Here is a 14,874-nt window from a genome sequence, read left to right as displayed (position 1 = left end):
TCGGCAATATTTCAAGTTATATCATGCTCCTCGAATCGAAAACACTCAAACCCAACCTAAATTGATTTATCGAGGCGTAATAGAAACCGAGTCGAGAACACTTATCGAAAGGCCTATATATTCGAACACAGCAGGACACGTGTTCGTATTTTATAAGCGAACGGGCTGCAGAGAGATTTTCCAGCGTCGTCGGAAGCCAAGATGTTTCTACGGTGGTGGCAGGATGAGCGGATATCCGGTACGGCAACAGACGCCGCCTGGACCACGAATGCCGTACGTCTGAGGGACAGGACAGCCGTTACGATCGCCTTTTCGACTCACTAGTTTCGCTCTAGAGCCGAGAGATGGTTTGGTGGCCACCTGGTATTTTCATTCTCCATCCTTTAAAACCAGCCTTTCCTCCTTATACGGGAAGCTAGCTGTTCGTCGGACGTCTGCTGACGTCTCGTGACGATTAACGAGATCTCACGAGTTCGTGCGATGGGTTGTTTCTGAAATGGCTGGAGTGGCAACTATTGTTCGCTTGTTAAAATGAAATATGATGGTTTCGTAGGTTAGACTGGAAGCCTTTTTGGGAATTTTTAACGCTGTCGAAGTTTTGCTATTCGAACTTTAAATTTTAATTTAGTATTTAGGTCTTTCGGTAATACGAAATTTCGATTGTAAGAAACTTAGCTGAATCTTGGAAGGGTTGAAGATCTCTTCATGATGTGAAATTCTGATTGTTCGAATGTTAGAAGAGTCAAGGTTACAGAAATCCGCAAAGGGATTTGTTTAAACTTTCTAACATTTTTAAAGCTGTATTCTCCATTTATAGTTGTAGCATGTGGTTCTTTTCTAAAAGTATGAATTTCCTGCTGTAGAATTTAGACTGGGTGAATATTAAAAAGAATATTGATCGAGAATATTTTGGAATTTTCGTTCACGTTTCCTTGTCAAGTTTTATCGTTTAGTTAATGTCCAGTTTCCTGAAAATATGAAACTCCGACTAGGTAAAATTTAGAAAAGTTCAAGATATTTTCCAACTCTCTTCTTTTCCATATTGTCTTTGCAAGCTTTATTATTTGGTTGGTATTTAACAAGAAATTTCAACGATCAACGTAATGCACTGATCCCACCAGAAAAAATTCCTCACACGGAACCAACTAAGAAATTCCTCTCGTATGACGCACTTATCTAAAGCAACATAAAGTGCTAACTTCCCTAGAACTTACCTAGGTAAGACTAGGTTCAACATAATTTCTAATCTTCGTTAAACACGAAGCAACTTACAACAAATTTCAAACTCAGCAAATTTAATCGACTCAATGACGCTGGAAAAATTCGAACAGAATATTATGATTATTGAGAAAAGTATAGACGGTGGGAAGTCATAATGCGATATTCGTACATATCCAAGAGCATAGGGTACCACGGCACAGTGTGTCCCGATATTGCTATTGATCGGGGCTCTCCAAAGGTATTTGTTACGTGTAGGTATTGTTTTTCCTTCGCACCGTCGAGCAAAAGGAGATCACGAGGGCCGACATCCCTTTTACACAGTGCTCTAAGGTATCCGCGTCTAGTTAACCGTTCCCTTTTTCCTCGCTTTTTCCCCGCTTTCTCCGGAGCACGCTTTTTCAACGGCTATGCGACTCGATCGAACCCCGTTGCATCCTATGGGATCGTGCGATTTTTCCTTCGTATCTCTCGATGACAATTCTAACCATTAGGTTGCTGATATTTCTGCAAATTCGTATCTTTACGAATAAAATTTAAAGAACGATAACTAGGTGGGAAATTATATTGCTGGTTAAATATTATATAAAATACTATGTCGCGGATATTTTATATATGTTTGCGTATCATTTGTATCCTATACATTTTTGAAGATTTAACAATTTTTAGATTTTTATATTCTTAACAGATTTTTAAATTTCAGACAATAGAAATCCGCAGTTTACTAATCGTTCTTCGAGAGCGATTCAATCTTTATTAAAGTTATTTTTATTGAAAGTTGTAGTTTATAGCGAACTTAGTTTGGATTATCGCGCTATTTTCTTTCATATTTTGAATTTTAATTTGCAAGAAAATGATGAGTTCTGTTGTTCGTAATCTTTATTGAGAGATATGGTCGATCTTTATTAAAGCAATTCTTACTGAAAGCTGTGGTACAGTTAGTTTACGAATTAGTAGAATTAGTAGAATCAGGAAATAATTAGTAGAATTGTACAATTTTGAAATACGATGTATAACAGAGCATTCGCTGGTAACAAAATTATGTACTCTGACAAGCCATACTTAATTATCGTAGACGCTTAATTATAGAATTATTTTATAAGAACTTCTAAGAAGTGGAAAATGTTAGTATGGAAATGAGCACTATTGTTTTCTCAGTAGCGAATTATTTAATTTCGTACTTAGTATTCTCACGAGTAAAATACAAATTATTTCTCAAAGTACTAAATAATTATCTATAAAAAGCACCACTTTATAATTATAATAATCTTGAATCTCGTTAACGTAAACTATAGCTGTTTTAGAATTGATGAACTTTTATGTAAAAACATTCTCCTCCTTGGCAATCATTATTATTATTATTATGATATCCTGTTCACACACACACATATATAGAAAATCCTTTCTATACGTAAAGAAATAAATAGATAAATAAATAGCATGTCATCTAAAGCGAAATGAAGTTAAACTAATAAAGCCGTAAGTTCGATTAAATGTGTTTTTCTGTTGCACGTTTAACATGCAGATGGAAATAGTTGAAGAAACGAGAAACAAAGCGAACGAATCTTTCCAGCACCCACCTTGAATTTCAATTGCGTGATTTTCTTACTAAAAAATATATCAATACCTGTGATCGTCGAAGATTCTTAAATCCTATCATTATTAAAATAATAGTTTTCCTAATATATTGTAAAAATAATAATCCATTCACTGATATTTATGTAAATTCACATTTCCGTAGACATAATTAAAAAGAATAGAACCTAAGCAGAAGTTTGTTATATCCGCTAAATATTACAATAATTATATTTTGAATATTTTATAATTTTATATATTTGTCCTTATCATCTTTCAATTTTCTATAGTTGCATAGAGATTCACGATCCAATAATTTATTATTAAAACCATCAACTTTCTCCATGACGCGAAATTCTAATAATATTTATATAATCTGTAAGAATTAAATTCATCAGTCAAGAAATTATACAACATATATTATTTGCTATGAAACAATGATTATAGGTATTTTGAATACTCATCTCAAATTTTGTAAAATATCGCGTACCGTATTTAGCAGAGGAAACATCCGATCTCAATGGTAAATTCAACGTACGCGACACACGCGACAGGGAACGTGTTAACCCTTTCATTATTAAGAACCCCAATAGTAACCATCCGTGAATTTATCCCTGTGCACGAACAGCCGCTATGCTGGACCATGCACGACTCAGTACACTGTTAAAACGACTTACTGCCCACTTACATAACCTATAAATAAACATCAGTGAGGAATGTGCAGTCAGGGCTTATTCTAATTTAGCTTATGCCAAGAAAATGTTTTAATTACATGATAGGATCTTTAATAATACCAAATGTTTCTTTTATCCAGATCTTATATCCCCCCATTTTGTATGCCAAAATCTTCATGTACAACAGATAAAACGAATCTCTATTTAAGTTCCATTTCCTTAGTTATATTTATAAAGATGCATTTAAAAAGTGCATAAAAATCCGCCCTCTACTTATAACTTATTAATTTACTAATATTATTCCAGAAGACAAATTAGAAAACTAAAGTGTCGCGACCTCAGTATATTATTTTATAACTGAGAACATGCTATTTATCATCTTCCAAATTTCATATTTGATGAGAGACACCTCGATCGATAATAAAGGGACCGTTCCAATGTTTCGGAGAATTCGATTCGATTCGATCTTGCGCGGTACGTGCACCGCGTTCAATCTGATATTAAATTCTACAGGAAAATCTCGAGAAGTCCATCTTCATTATCGGATGAACGACGCTTAACCGTGTGACCCGGTCGATCACTCGCAAATAGAATCGTATCGGGAATGACAGAAACGAGACGGACGGTGAAACGGAAATAGACGCCGGTTCCTGCAACTATCCGCGAAATAATCGGCATTATGATTAACTACGTTTCAGCGGGCCGATTATTCCGGCCGCGCAACTTGCCACGCTGACGTTTACCCGATACACGTTCCGTCCCATCGAGTCGCGACGCGAGCAATCAATGAAATGGAAACGCTCTCCATGCCCTGTCTTTGTGTTACGTGTGCATGTGTGGTCTCCTCCACAAAATTATCTCTCTCTTCAACTATTCATATGCATTACATATTCTTCTCTTGTTAGGAATAGGAAGGAGGTTAGGAGGAATAATTTGAAAAATGACCACTAAACATATGGCGCTTCTATCGCACGATTTTTTATTTAAGTATGTATTTGAATTTATATTCACTGTACATAGTGGCCATAAATATTAGGACACCGAGTACAAGTACTCGTTACACCTATTGAAAAATTCTAAAATATTTTACTTTATTTAGCATCTTACATTATAAGACACGCATAATATGAATGAAATAACAGATTTGTAATAAAATACATACTTCGAAAATAAAAGCAGTGGAAACTGTACAATTTAGCACTAAATATCGGCTGGTGTATTATAATATTATAAGCCGTTTATTTATACAAAACAAAAAGTAGAGAAAATTGGTGAGACTATATAACATAAGCATCAATCAAATGGCTTGGCACTACAATTTTAAAAGTTTCAAAAATTGAACTTTATCACTTCGGATTATGGACGGCTCATATAATATGTACACTGACCCAGGAAAGAATTTGAATCATTACCATGAGAAGCTTTTATTTTCATATTGTGAGTGTTATATAAAGTATTTTAAAATCACATTAGAACTGTAATTAGACAGAATTGCTATGGTTACATTGGATAAAATTTGAAACCAACCTGAAAATATATATAGATAGATCAGGAGATACAAGATCCTGATTGCAATCATATATTTAGTAGAGAATTATAATACATATGAATAGCCATTTTAAGTACATGATAAGTGTTAAATATGGTTCCGTTGAATATTGAGCGGGATCAATTTTTCTCTGCGAAATACATATGTACTTGTACTGAATATCCTGTAATTCCTCTATGTACTTTCAGACTGGTTTCAAACGTTACCAATATAATCGTAACAGACAAGTCTCATAACAGCGATAGTAATTTACGTATATGAAATAATTTCGTATAGAAACTAAATGAGCTTCAAATAAGAGGATAGAAAAATGTTTACGATAAAAGACAGTTTATTATAGTTCAAGTAAAATCATGTTCGAAAATTTCTATTTTATTTATTCTTTACAACGAGAGTCTTTAACTTAAAAGTTACAAGCATAATAATAAAAAGTAACATTTGAAAATTGTATAAGTCAAATATGGAGGATTCTAATTCATTTTCTGATCAAAGAAAAAAGCCGCTTTACAAACAGTGTGGACAGTTTAGACTTTCGTAGCGAGTTATCGATAGTTCCAAGCATTCGTCCAAGGTATTTTTGTAATGCAAACCTCTCGGAAGCATCTCGCGTAAACTTGCACGCTCAAGAATGCATAATGTATCGGCGTGTTTTCACAAAAGTAGCTTACGTTCCGCGTTCAACGAAGATCATCCGACAATTTGACATCTGCTATTGTTGCAGACACAATTGCCACCGATCGGTCTACTCACTGCGATACATTGTGCTGTAACTGTTAAGCAACCTTAGACGTCATCAAACGCAATAACACCGTCCGTTTTGGAAAAAATTAATTGTTTGATTAGCAGGTTTTGGATTAGCTATTTCATAAATGGAAAAAATGAGATTTCTAATAATTTTATACATTCAAATTAATGTTTTGAATCTACAAATTCTGTTCGACTAAATAATGTATAAAATCATTATGAAATTATTATTGGTATATTTATCTTGGTTTTCTACATTTATTTATGTCTACGTTTGATATGAAGTTATTATTACATTTATCCTGATTTTGTTCATTGACTGTAGTCGGAGGGATCTTTTATTCGTTGGAAAAATTAAATTTTGATAAAGATTTTACTCAATAATCGCAACTCAAAACCAACCCAGGTATCTAATCCAGGTATATAATTAAAATTTAACGAGACTAGTAAATGAAATCTAGCAAATTTATTCTATCTTCTTCGTATTGTATAATGATATTATAACTGGACTGCGGATTTTTATTCAAATTCATATTTTTATGTAAATGAATGTAAATAGAAATTTTGGACCATTTACTATATTAATATCTATTAAACTAAATTAGATCTAAGGTAGTCTATGTAATACTGGAAATTTTATATATACACATTGGATAATTTATATATTTCTTAAAATAATAGTATCTAATAATAAATAATACATTTCTTAAATTCCTGGTATTCAATTTCTTATAAATAATGGCCACAAAACCAATTACGTGAGAGACAAGATAATATCAAACAAAAGTTCCCAGAAAATTCCCTAAACATATTGTATTTCTATCTCTCATTGTGTCACTAGTCCACCCGTTGGTCCTCTTTAGGCCACAACTCGAGTGCAGGCACGCGTGCATCAGAATTGGCCAGTGTTGTCCTTCTCTACGGTATCGCTCGTTATCTCTATCCGGAGAATATTAATTACTTATCCACTATCCCGTTTCTCGCGTCTTTTCGCGCTCGGTCGACGAGATCGATAGGCTAGGATATATTGAACACTCGCCGGCTCTCTCGACGGGTTAGGTTATCCGGCCTCTGTAGGGGGACAGCTACATTGCAGCTCATGCATAATACATACGATCCGACCTGGAGTAGATTTATATTTACCCGCACCTGGGATAATTCGTTAAATATCGACAGGCATTGCCAGCTCTTGCTGCTGAGCTTTTTTCGCGTACGAAGATGATTCGACAAGACGTTTTTACTCTGCCAGTCTAGATTCTAGATGTTCTTTGTTTTTCCTTCTTATCTCCCCCCCCCCTCCCTCTTTCTCTTTCTCTCTCTCTCTTCTAAGGATGAATCCCTATTTCCATTTGCTATTATTGTATTAGTTTGAAAGAGGAATTTGAACTGTGAATGTTCTTTATCGGTGGCTAGTGTCATTTGGTAAGGATAAAGTAGGTTATGTTATAATGATTTTATTAGAATAAAATTGACAATCTTTTTAATGAGTTGTTCCTGTAACTTAGAAATTAAAAATTCCTTTCGAAAGTTCATGTAATTGGAAAACTGTGGTAAAGATGGTTCTTAGAAGGTTATAATTAGGTTCATAATTGATACCAAAAGTCTTTTTCTTATAGTGGGAATGTGACACTCGTTAGTCACTTTTAGTGATTTACAATAGTGTTCAATTTGAATATTTCATCGTAGAGAGCGTAATTTGATAAAATTAAGATTTGATAAAATGTTCAGTCAATTGATTTTCTCCCTTTTCCCTCATCTTGCCCGAAATTCAGGTCACTGTGACGATCGTGTGTGCCCTCTTGGGTGACTTCATCTTTTCGAAGAAGTAATTCTCTCGATCGAAGTAATATTCATCATTTAAATCTCACAGTAGAATCTACTAATTTTTCCATTTGATTTGTTAAATAATTTTCGGATTTTGAGAACGTGTTAAATTCAAACATTATACTTCCACAATTACTGCACTGTTTTTTTAGTGGTATTTTCAAGCAGGTTATTCAAATTTATCTCGAATATGTCTTATCCAAATCTGTATGAAATTATCTATCTTTATTCTTCAATTAAAATCTTATATCTTGTTACAAATTTTTCACATTAAACTCCTAAATTACTTAATTAGTAGAATTATGCAGTTATCATAATATTTCATCTAATACATAGATAAAGTGCCGAAAATATTTAAAGTAACCAAAGACAAGTGTTACTTGAATTCAGTTTCCATTTTGGAAAAACACCACCCCGTAATCTATCGAAATTGATTTGAAATATTACGTAATCAGGTTCGAAGTGTTCAAGCGACTCGAATGTGGCTCCTCGATTCAATTTCATTTCGCACGGCTGTCGGATGGCTGGCGAATAACTGATGGAAGCTAGTCGCTAGCAGCCATCAAGCGTCTCGGCTCGTTTAATATTTATCGAGTTGGATTTTCGAGTTTACCGATGGCATCCGCCGTGATATGGCCTCTGTATTTGTCTGCCCCCGTAATTCGACGTATTCGCCGCAATATTCGATCAATCGTCTTGTCAATTTCAAATACCGATCCCATACAAGTTAGAATATTGCCTGGTAGCGTCAACAATTTTCTCCTAGCATTCCATTTGTCACTATAAAAGCATGATCTCTCCCTGATTTTCATCAGTTAATTCCTTTTCAATCGAACGATTCACTGTCAGAACCGCAATGATGAGAATTTAACATAACATAACCTCAAATTAACTAATACGGTTGACAAACTTTGATTAATAAGAAATAATCTGCATAACGGCATTTGTGGAAGTTTTTGGATAAATACAAATAATGTTCATATTTTTGTAGACTGATGTACTCAATGAATATTTAATGTTTGTATATTATGCATGTAACATATGTTGGGTAGACATAATAAAACAAAACGTATGGGATTAAAAATCTGGCATTGTATGTGTATATAACGGATTAGGCAGGGATAAATGAGACTAATATATATACATGTACGGATTGATAGTTCAGCTGTGACATTATACTGGTAGGAGAACTGTACTCGCGTCAAGCTATTCACACGTAAAAGTGACGTTTCCATTATACGTGGTATCATGTCTATGTAATCTCATACTCAATGACTTAAGGATCTTAAGCTCGGAACTTGGATCGCTAAATCAAATTTCGATGATACAACTATGTAATCAAAATCGTTTGTATTGACATCGAAATCTTTAGATATTTAAGAAATCGATTGAGCTATGTATGAAAATCCGATTAATCGAATCAAATTCAAATTCTAATCGCAGATAATCAAAATCAAATATCGAATATATTTACGTCTGATAGTTTACTCGGTAGAATTTCATCTTATGTTGTTATGTTAGAAACGGCACATATTTGACTTTGATTTATTACTCGAACGATCGATAGAACACATGTATAATAATGTGTACATGTATCGATCGATAATCGTAGTTCAAATGGGGTACCGTTTATAATGCATTCGTTATTTTCATCCTCCAACGTACACTTTGAGTACCACAGGTGACACAGTGTAGTCGGTTAAATTCTTTAACCGCGTCGTTATTTCTGGCTGGCGAAATATTAATAAAGTGTAAAGATGCCACTTTTACGCATAGCTATCTGAACTTTTGTGATTATAATTTACATTGACTCCGACATGAACCGACTTACAACTTATGGGCGAAACGTTTATGAATGACCAGCAATATTTCGGTTACTTTCCTATATTCTTAAAAGGATGTATATTATTCTGAATGTTATGCTTTATTTTGAAATCCTTTACATTTGAAATAAAAAGAATAGTCATATGTTGGTGCTTCAAAAGCCTCATCTGGTATATTTTTATTAGAATAATTTCTTCATTTTTATTTATATAATATGTTGATAATATCTATAAAAGTTGACATTTTTTAATAATAATCACTTGTTATCTGAACATTTCTTTTAAGTACCTCATATTTTGCAGATTTCAAATATCTTTTATTACTTACTATTATTTACTTTTATTTTTATTATCTACAATACTTTATCTAATTTTTAACCTTGCTGTGATTCTAGAATTTTTATATGCCAACTTTACTCTTACTTCAACAAGCAAGGAGACTTACAATATTTTAAAGTAAAACATTTCTTAGTGTTAGAAAAACGCGACTGGGTTAGAAATGAAATAAAAAGCGCAGCTGGGTTAATCACTTCAAATAAAAAATTTCCTTTTCTCTTTAGATCATGTAATTGAATTTTCTAAGCGCAAAATGTGACCATAACACGTTGACTACCACGGTGACCACCGGTGACCCACGTTACTAAATTGTGTAGAACTAAATTTAGAACTAAATTGTTCCGAACAGTTCAAATAAGATAAATTTCATGGACTAAACAATTTTCAACAATGCGAATGACTTAGATAATATCGTCAGAAAAAAATGCGCAAATACAATATATTTTGCAAAAATTAAATGTTATAATATAATATATTTCAACTTATTACTTCCAGGGCATAATATGTAAAATTTGTGTGGCAATCAACGTGTTAAAATAATTAAAAGACTCAATCATCCATATATGGACATAAAAAAGGACTAATTGACAGTCGAAGATTATAACACGAAACTGTAATAACGTCGTTCAACGCGCGGTCGAAGCTGAAATGCCAGCGCGACTGTCGAGGCTGAAAGCGGAGCGCATGCGCGGCGCATACGGCGGCGCGCAATTGGCGAGTCGGCGTCTGACGTCGATCTCGGTGAGAGCCAATCAACGGTTGAACCTCGTCGACGTTAGTTCGGCGTGCCGAGGCGAACTTCAGAGGCGAGGTGGACCGACTGGTATGTGCAACACGGCCAGGCGCCCCCCTCCTCCTCTCTCATTTACCCTCTTTCTCTATTTCTCTTCCTCTCTCTTTCTTTCGTTCCCGTGCTCTCCACGCGACTTCCTCAAATCTTTATTTCAGGCTCGACCGCGAACTGGTCGAGGCGCGCGCGGCCCGCTTTTTTACCGTCCGATACGACGCTTCTAAATTTGAATCTTCTACGTGGAGCACAGTGCGAATCGACGGCTCCGCCGCACGTGAAAAAAATATATTTTAAGAAACGGACGCGCGTTTCTAGTCATCGCTTCTAGTCAGCCAGGATAATTCTAACCTAGCTAACCTAGCTTCCTGGTTAGCTGGATCCTGAAGAATCGTTTTTTCGCTTGGCGTTCATCTTTACACGTTTAATAAAGTCGTAAAGGTGAGAAAAAGAACACAGAAGGAGAAAGTATCGATATATCACGAATATATCGTGATACATACCAGAAGGGGACAAAGAAACGACAAAAGTGCAAGAAGACGAAGAAGACGTTTCAATCGTGAAACAATAAAGGAAGTTTCTTGTTGTCGCCGTATATACGTTGTCGTTATCGAATGGAATACGTTGATTGGCTTGTTTGTCGATGTTTGACGAACCCCAGATGAAATCCAGCGTGCGAACCAAGTGACGCGTGGTTGATCGAATCACCAGGAAAAAAAAAACGAGTGCAAGTTTTGATGTACGTGCCAAAAAGCTCGTGTGTTATTTCTACGTAATCGGCTTCGACGAGAAGTTTTGTTTTGATCTTAAAGTTGTACCTTTCGCGAGGGTGTTAGTGGGGAGATATCGATCGCGGGACCATTGACGTCCGTTCTGGAGAACGAGCTTTTCTCCTCGCACCTTTGACTAGACTAACCTCTCGATAATTGTATTTTCTCACTTATAGCTTCGTATATACGTGTATACGTATATTATAGATATATACATATGTACATATATATATATATATATATATATCTCTATATTTCCTACATGTGTGTTTGCGTATGCGAATGAAAATTAGATGCTGACTAGTTTTCAATAAAAGTTTGAAAAACGTGCCTGTAACGAAGTAAACTGTATTGTGACCAATGGAGGCTATTCCGTGAATCTCTAGTTTAACATTTGTCGACAACGGAAGTGGATCTGAAGACAAATATTATATCATTCGGATAATACGTTTCTTTCTCTCTCTCTCTCTCTCTCTCTCTCTCTTTCGCTCTTTCTCCTCCCTCTTTCTTTCTCTTTATGGTCGTAGAGCGATCAAGAAGTCACTTTTACGAGTCCAGATTTTTATTGAGACACAGATGGAATTTTGATACAGACAATAAACGTGAGGATTTTTGAAACTTCGCATGACCGAGTGCCTGAACGGAGATTCTCCAATTACATTGTGATAATAACATCTGTGAAGAGTGCGCGATCTCTCGCCATCTTTGTTTTGATATCGATTCAGTGTGCGCAAGAAGATCGATCGATTGGCGAACGAGCCGTCGAAATGTTCGACTGATCGAGCTCACTTCGAGTCGGTGAGTTTATCAAACGCAGTGTTCAATTGTGAAACAGTTCTTTTCTTGTTGATAGTTGGCTACAGTTATTTATCATTAGCAATGGCACTAGGATATTTTAGGTTCGGCGCGAATTTCGCACGTTTAAATCCTATAAAATATTCTATAAAAATTCGTTAAAATGCTTTCAGATATCTAATTTAGAGTTGTAATAGATTTTTATATTTCTAATTATTTTTGTGACATAATAACGTAAAATCAATATCATGCAGGAAAGGTTTTACTTAGTGGTATAAACGGATTAACATATAATTGGTAAATTTTTGAACGAATTTTATCTATGATAGAAATTTCTACAAGTTAGGTGATTTACTGTATACGATGTATAAATAATATAATGTTTTTTTTTATTTTTCTTGCGCGATTCTCTAATGTAGTTACAGAAAATTATCAGTTAGCAGGTTCTTAAACATTTGAAGTCTGCAATTTATGCGATCATTGTAAAAATTTAAATTATATAAATATTCATAAGTTTGTTTTATAAACACTTACCGTTAAATGTTATAAGTATTTAACAAAAAAGAAAGCAATTTTAGGTTGCCCCGATTATATCTATAGGTTTCGTCTCTGTTTTTCTACTGACACGTTTTTTGCGAACGACGACACAATCACATGATGTATCAACGAGCGAATCAAACCCACCACGATATCGAGATAACGTTTATCCGGTTGCAAACTATTCGAAGGAAACGATTTGGCAAAGTTCAACATATCGTACTATGTACTAAGTACACGTGTCGAGCTACGCTTCCAATGTGATAAAGTATATGTTATCGCAACTCGTATGAGCCCTCCTATCGAAATTAGTATAGCAAATTAAAGTAGCCCATCTGCAACTTAACCTAACTAGTACATTGCCATTTAAATATTGGATTGGTGTTAGCATCAAGTTGTTATTAGACAATTATGAATATTATTATATGATATTACTGTTTTGTAACAGAATTAAAAGCAGTATTAGTATGGTTTGCATATCGGGACCAATGAAGTGTTAAATCTTCTCTAGTTATCAATGTTTGATACCATATATCGAAGTTTGATATAGCATGACCACCCATGGAAAATAATATTTTTCTAGTAATTATATTATGTTAGGGATTAAGATAAATAGTGTCACTAAGAATCATGAATATCTGGGAATGCTAGTTTTCTATTTAATGACTGGTACTTAGTAATTGTTAGCTTTAAAGTTTTTGCAAAATTTTAGACATCACAATATCTACTTAGTAAACACCACAAAACGTATAGAATAAAACACACAAGATTACACGTAATAAAACAAAATTTTTAGAAAAATTGTAATTACAAGAAACTAACAAATTTCGACAGGGCGTCTATTTAATAAACGTCAAATATTTACAACTAGATATGTAAATTAAAAGAATCAGCGGAAATATTCCAAAAAATATCGTAATTCATATTTTTACGAATTTAAAAAATGCAACTTAGACGGAAATTTTATCTACTAAATATCATAACAAATACCAGATATATTTTTGCTTGGTATATACGTTCTATGCATTTTTGAATCTCCAAATTTTCTATAAATGCATGAAAATCCGCAGCCTAGTAATTGAATAAAAAACAGAGAAGTAACATTTAAATATCTTTAGATAGAATCGAATCACACATCAATTTATAAAGTCCATTGAACACAGATTGTTATTTCCAGCAGGGAGCAAAGAATAAAAAGCTGGTGGTTCATAATATAGCGAGACATTACTCGATTCGATAGGGATAGCTTCTGGACGCGAGTGCAAAATGCGACGTGTATAGAGAAATACGCGGTGGTCGCTGACCCTCGGTTCGCGTTCTACGCTCTTGTATAATAAACCGAATTCGATCGGACGACAGCTCGAGCGGCAACCTCTTCTCTCTCTAGCCTCTCCACGAGTGTTCTCTTTATTGTCACTAGTCACTAGCAAAGAGAAGCATCGAGCGGGTGGACCCTCTATTGCTTTTTGCTCGAGCTTTCTTTTTTAATCGCGTACCCCCGATAGCCAATAATAATCATTCGCGGAATTTCACAATACGAGAAACGTGCGATCGGCTTGCTGAATGAACGATTCATTCCATTATCTTCTATTTTGAAATAAATGGAAAATTCGCGGCGGAATTTGTCTCGATTGTAACTTGACGCTTATCGTGTAATCGCACTGTAATAGATAATGATAAATGTACATCGGTTGGAATTAAATCATCTTTTTTAAGGGACTTTATCGCACTCTAAATAATATTCCAGTACCATACGAACTGGACTTTATATATTTTCATATATATTTAATATTAATAATGGAAGATCATAGGGAAAGAATATGACAAGACATATCTTTTATGCTTCTGTAGTAAATGTACTACGTATTTGAAATCTAGTTACTGAAGAAACTGTGTCTCTATATAAGTCCTGAATTAAATACGCGTTTTCATTATCGTAATGTTGCTTATGCACTTATATTTTACTTTTTTTTTTTTGCAGCTTAGAAAAATTCATCATCTACTTTTAAAAAATGTATATAGATTATCCCCGTTTTCAATTCGTAACGTAACATTCTATTTTAGCTGTTAGATAACCTCAAAATCAACGAAAATGGACTTATATTTTTCACGTGAAATCTACAATTAGTAACATGCAATATTTCACTCGTATCTAATATTTGGTTATTTAAGCGTAATATCGAGTAAAGAAACCTGTTCTCTAAGTTACTCTATACTGTATTTTCCTTCTGATTTTCAATTA

General features: G+C 34.3%; 1 protein-coding gene across 7 annotated transcripts in view; it reads left to right on the top strand.

Annotated features, from left to right (window-relative positions):
• Mef2 (myocyte enhancer factor 2) overlaps positions 1 to 14,874 on the top strand; it is a 73,055-nt gene that overhangs the window by 38,075 nt on the left and 20,106 nt on the right. The window contains exon 1 of one of the 7 annotated variants that reach the window (XM_069128573.1): positions 10,623 to 10,971. The exons of 4 other annotated variants lie outside the window; for them this stretch is intronic. The gene's annotated coding sequence lies outside the window, so the exon portion shown is untranslated. 2 more of the 7 variants (XM_069128572.1, XM_069128571.1) reach the window with 2 other exon arrangements.

This window comes from Bombus flavifrons, chromosome 15 (assembly GCF_040668555.2).
Source record: "Bombus flavifrons isolate JBK064 chromosome 15, iyBomFlav1_principal, whole genome shotgun sequence".
Classification (NCBI taxonomy): Eukaryota; Metazoa; Arthropoda; class Insecta; order Hymenoptera; family Apidae; genus Bombus; species Bombus flavifrons.
The sequence above is the reverse complement of the archived record's forward strand: the minus strand, read 5'-3'. Positions and strand labels throughout refer to the sequence as shown.